This window comes from Schistocerca americana, chromosome 3, assembly GCF_021461395.2.
Source record: "Schistocerca americana isolate TAMUIC-IGC-003095 chromosome 3, iqSchAmer2.1, whole genome shotgun sequence".
In the NCBI taxonomy this organism is placed as follows: domain Eukaryota; kingdom Metazoa; phylum Arthropoda; class Insecta; order Orthoptera; family Acrididae; genus Schistocerca; species Schistocerca americana.
Window position 1 is genome coordinate 439,939,951 of NC_060121.1, and position 5,900 is coordinate 439,945,850.

General features: G+C 40.5%; 1 non-coding gene across 1 annotated transcript; it reads right to left on the bottom strand.

The window, feature by feature from the left end:
* Positions 1-662: 662 nt before the first annotated feature.
* On the bottom strand, positions 663-737 carry Trnal-caa. The gene has a single exon. It is a non-coding gene; the product is annotated as a tRNA-Leu (tRNA).
* Between the last annotated feature and the right edge of the window lie 5,163 nt (positions 738-5,900).

The window sequence follows — 5,900 nt, forward strand, 5'->3', positions numbered from 1 at the left end:
TCTAACACAACGGAGACAAGCATCTCAGTAAGGCCATATGGAGACAAACGTTATGTTTAGCTGGACCTTATGCGCTGTTGAACTGAAATATCATGACAGAGCCTGCTTAATAGTTTCTTTGTCCGTCTTTGGAACTAAATCACCACAGATTCTCCGTATGAGGGGTCCGAAAGTGTGTTGGGAGGTTTGTGAAGGTATGTGGCATTAGGCGTCTACGAGCAGGTCATGTAATTCGCTAAACTACACGCTGCTTATTTGCATACACGGTGACTGCACCCGATAGGGTCACAGATGGGTTCCATACGACTTACATCAGGCGAATATGGTCGCTTAGAAATCAACGTAAGTTCACTATAATGATCCTCAAACCACTGTAGCACTATTCTGGTTCCGAGACGTGGATGGTTATATTGCTGACAGATCACACCGCCGTCGGGGAAGATATCAAGCAAGAAGGGGTGCAGGTGGTTCGATGTTGTCAGTGCGTCTTCGATTACTACCACAGGTCCTATTAAGGCACAGGAGAATATCTTCCACAGCATAATACTGCACCCATTAGCCTGCGCCCGCGTGGCCATGTACTTTCGAGTCGCCGTTCGCCTCGATGACGGCTTTTGTGGAGACAACCATAGACCTGGAACTCCCTGGCAGATTAAAACTGTGTGCCGGACCGAGACTCGAACTCGGGACCTTTGCCTTTTGCGGGCAAGTGCTCTACCAACTGAGCTACCCAAGCACGACTCACGCCCGTCCTCTCAGCCTTACTTCCACCAGTACCTCGTCTCCTACCTTCCAAGCTTTACAGAGCTTCGCAGGAGAGCTTCTGTAAAGTTTGGAAGGTAGGAGACGAGGTACTGGCAGAAGTAAAGCTGTGAGGACGGGGCGTGAGTCGTGCTTGGGTAGCTCAGTTGATGGAGCACTTGCCCGCGAAAGGCAAAGGTCCCGAGTTCGAGTCTCGGTCCGGCACACAGTTTTAATCTGCCAGGAAGTTTCATATCAGCGCGCACCCCGCCGCAGAGTGAGAATCTCATTCTGGAACCATAGACCTGGTGTGACAGAAGTGTGATTCACTTTGAGAGCCGACACGTTTTCATTGATTGACCATCTAATCCCGATGGCTCTGTCCCCACTGCAATCGTAATTGACGATGTCATCGTGTCATCATTTTAACGCGTAGGGGTGGTCTGCTGCAGAGCTCCATGTTCAACAAAGTACGGTGAACGGTGTGCTCTGAAACACTTGCGGGTGCATCAACATTGTTCTCTTCCGTCAGAGATGTCACATATCACGAACTATCATAATTTGCAGACTAGACACGTTCTGTGAAAAGTTGTGGACGTCTAACCATATAGCGCCTAGTGGTAGTGTGACTCTCCTTCTACCTCTTTCTGTAGACGTTCACGACAGTAGAAAGTGAACATTGGACCATTTTCTCCGTTTTCGAGATACTCGTTCACAGTGTCTGTGTAATAATCGAAGTCCCTTAATGAATTTCCCATTTGCAGCCCATATCTTCCCTAGGTTGATGCCCCGTACGTACCTGCTTCGCTTATGCATTATTTACCGCCTCACGTACCCGCAGCGCCATCAGGCAGTATCCAGCTTCGCGGTGGGCAGTGCTCATAACGTTTTGCCTTACCACTGTATGCGGAGAATACTGTATTCCTACTTCACTTATTACAACAAGTCTGTTGTTCGAGAGTTCACATACAAGTAGCCACTACGGATCATAGTACCTTGATTATGTGTCTGCAAATAGTCACGGCGTGGAACATCTTGGATGCCTAGTATCTACTTCTGTTTTCTGTTTGAGATATTATCGTCTAAGCGAGAAAAGAGCTTATTTTCCTTGCAACTTACATTCAACATGCTGGCCGTTGACGACTGGAACAGGTTCTGGAACTAATCCAACCACATAGAAGAAGTCGGTCCGCTGCACTTCTAGAGGCGAGCATAGTATATTTCCGGTGCATCAACGTGTTAACAGTGAAATAAAAGTTTATCGCTTTGCTGAGACATATCGTACTAGATGTTTTAGGCTATTTCTTCAAAAGAATTTCTCTCACAAGTATCCTTAAGGAAGCATATTTTTGCAAACGGCGTATTAGATCTTCAGCAGCCTTTACGGCACCTGTTGTACTCCCTATGGCGCTAACACAAAGGAAATAATTTACAAATCAGCTCGGTATGCTCAGCTATCGGGTGGTTTTAGTACTTTTATTGTAAATCCTTTTAACAATGCTGGTCCTGACCTATAATGTTCTTAATTCCTTAATGTTTTAATCTATTGCTGTGAAAGCTTATGGTTAGTGACGTACTCACTATTATTCTGTTATTAACTGATTAAATTAGTGTCAGGTAATGTTTATTAATTTTATTTGCATATTTTGTTATTTTTTACAGTGCGACATCTGTCTGTTTTAGTTATGTTAGCCAACTGTAGCTAATGATATGTGCTCATGGGTGGAGACTAAAATCCAACTTCCTTCCCAAATGCTAGGATGAAAGTTTTTATTCGTTAAATTCAAGAGTATTTATGAACTCAAATTAACGTCGTTCTTGTTATGCTTACTGATTTGAAATATTTAAGACAGATGGGTAAAGCTCTTTCAATTAGTATGAATGATTAAAGTGATACAAATGTTACTTCGTAAATTACATATTTAAACAACAGTTTGTCTAAATTGTTTTGAATTATTTCCTGGCACCCTCGGCTCACACAACTCCTCCCTAGCAATTACACTATCTAGCGGACTTTGAATGAATCGCAGAATCTCGCCTGTCATCGGCAGTGGTCATACTGACTGTGGTATCCGGAAAGCATTCACCATCCACATTCAGAGCTTCATCTCTGCCGACACTATCACGCAATTTCCGAACAGCCCAGAAACTCCACTGAAAGGTTCCGGGTTGGAGTTCCGGTCTGGTAGACAAGTTTCATTTGTTAAGAAATTTTTGTATCACAAGGCATCAGCTGACTACTGCCATTTCTTCAGTACTGAATTAATGCATATCAAAAAGACAATACCCCGTACGTTTGTGGTTCTCATATTGCTATGTTCACAAGGGTGCCTATTGGCACCCTCGATCCTTCTCAATCACAAATTTATACGTATCATTACGAAAAGTAATAAATTACGAAAACCAATACATTACGAAAAGCAATAAATCACGGTAGAAAATGCTATCTCTTAGGTGTACAAGCAACACGTCAATAAGATGCCAGAAACATGGCACAAGAAGTACTTAACAAGAAACCTTGTTGTCGCCGGAATTCCGTTGTTAATTTTACACGAATCACACAGAACTGCCGCCTCACGAAGTGTGCTCATTCAAACATGTGCCAGTGCTTTGCATCGCGGTAAATGGAGAAATTATTAGCACGAATGATGCAAAATTAGGTACACTGATCGATTATACCCCTACAACGGGTAGCACATGAATGCTGAAATGATGGTCATCGTGGCACAGGAGACAGAGTTTATGTGGGTGTAAAACATTAACAGTGGTTCAGTATATTTAGTAATATATTTCAACAACTCGAAGCACATACACTATGGGCCACCGGTAAGGTATTCAACGTTTAATTCAACAAATTGCTAAACTTAATATCTTACTCAATAGAACATACTATAAAATAATCCACTCCTTGGAAAGTTCACTACAGTAAATGAGTGAGAAATAGTATACCAGTAATAACAACACAGTAATAAAAGGAGAACAAGACAACACACAATAATCAGTCTTAGTCCAGAATACCAAAGCCTAAAATGTACACAACCAAAGCCGACCTCTAACTTACACTAAACAAGAAATTAACATTAGAGTAAATGAGCACCAGAATATACCAGCCCAAGATATCCTCTGCTTGGTATGATGAGTGCGAAGAACAAGTTAATGAATGTCGGCAAATAGGGGAGATGTAATTTTTACTGAATACAACAAAAATAAAACGGAACTTATCCCTTTTATTACTAGCAATAAAAGGCATTTTGCATAACGCGCATTACCAAGGAATTGGGGAGGCGGAAAAATTTAAATACAAAATTAGTTTACTGTTGTCAGGTTTTAAACATGGCTGCTTGGTTCTGTGACCGTTTACAAATAAAACTAAATAAGCCTATGTCACAATTTTTAGTCTTTATGACCAGGTTTCAACACTTCTATGAGTGACTTCATCAGAAATTAAATATTCAAATTCTCATATAACATAAGTACAAATTTATGGGAAAGACTTTTACATAAAAGTGTAGATACTAACAGCACAAGAACGAAATAGTACTTACATGTCACGTATAGGATAAATATCAAGTCAGAAAGGGTCCAGTCACAAAAAGTTTTAAAAAGAATACACGAAAGGCGAGCCACTATGGGCTGCTCTTACGTATAAAACCACAAGTAGCAACAGACTGGGGAGAGTTATTTTAACAACATACTTTTTAAAGAGATACTGCTTTGTAACCCCATTCCAGAACTTGAAAATACCTTTTAACGCAATCCTTACAGTATCAGTGCATTTTAATAACTACTGACTTTATGAACACCACAAAAAAATTTAACAAATACAAATTTTGTTCATTGTTTTTTGACTTTTACTATCCACATACGTTTTAAAGAGATGCTGATGTGAAATTAATGCCCGGAACCTGAAAATATTGAATATGACCTTCAATGCGGAAAATGACATCTAATACTGAGACTTAAACTGTTGGTTTAAATTTAATTGAAAAATTAGAAATATATACGGAGTCCCTAGAAGAATTTATTAAAAACATAAAATAATTTTTCAAATTTTTTAAATATAGAGAACTTGATTGGATTACAATTATTGTAAAAAGGCGGGAATAACGTCCACAGATTCAACCCCCTCCCTCGGTATTGCGAGCGTTAAAACTGTAGGTCTTACGGCGCGCACGCCCTAATTGAAAGTTGCGATCTCTTAGTAATTAATCTGGCCAAACTAGACACAATCTTCTGCACTACAAGTCTGTCAATAGGTGCCAGTCTGTTGTCTCTTTCATATCCTCACCACCAGTTTCCCTTTTTTCGAGATCCATAAAATTAATTTTTCCTTTCTCTCTGAGGAATCAACTTAACCAACTTCACCATGTACTGAGTTAACTACTTTCGTAAACTCTTTCATCAACAACTGCATAGGTAACATACTCTTTGATAAGGGCTTGGCCATCAGCCAATAACTTGGACGGTAGAGTTCTTGGGTGCTTGCCTGTTCAGTGGGAAGTCGGGCATTACACGGCATTCCAGTGCTAGTTCGAGTGCAATACAGTTGTGAGACAACTGGTAATACTTGTCTGGTTACGGGTCTATGCTTGATGGAGGTTGTTGTTGTATGACATTACTTTAGCTCAATGGAGAGCCATGGTTTAGAAATGTGTGTTATGACCTGCAAGACAACAGCTAAGATATTTGCAGATTACACTGAATTCTGATCTATAATTTCAGGTACCTTAGATCATGTTTTGTACCATTACACTTGCCACAATGAGCCCGCGTGTTCACTACGGAGTGGTGTAGGCTTAGAGACGTACTTGGACGCTGGTTACAGCAACGTTTCTGAGTTCTTTGCATTCTGACATGTATTTAGTTTTCGATGCCAAAATTCGCACGGAGCGCTAGTTCTGTTTTGTAAATGGCATTGTATTATTTTTGCAATAACATAAGCATGGCTTTGTAAGTTGTATCGTGAACACTATTAAAGGAATGAGATAGTAATTTCCGTTCTGTTCATGAAAAACAGTGTAACTGATTGCTAACAGTACGTGTTGCATAGCAACATCATGGATTGCTATACTGATCATGCTTTACGTAAATGTGTGTAAACAAAGGATGCTACTGTCTTGGAAACCCGAAGTCAGGCAGGGAAGTAACTGAGTGGAAGT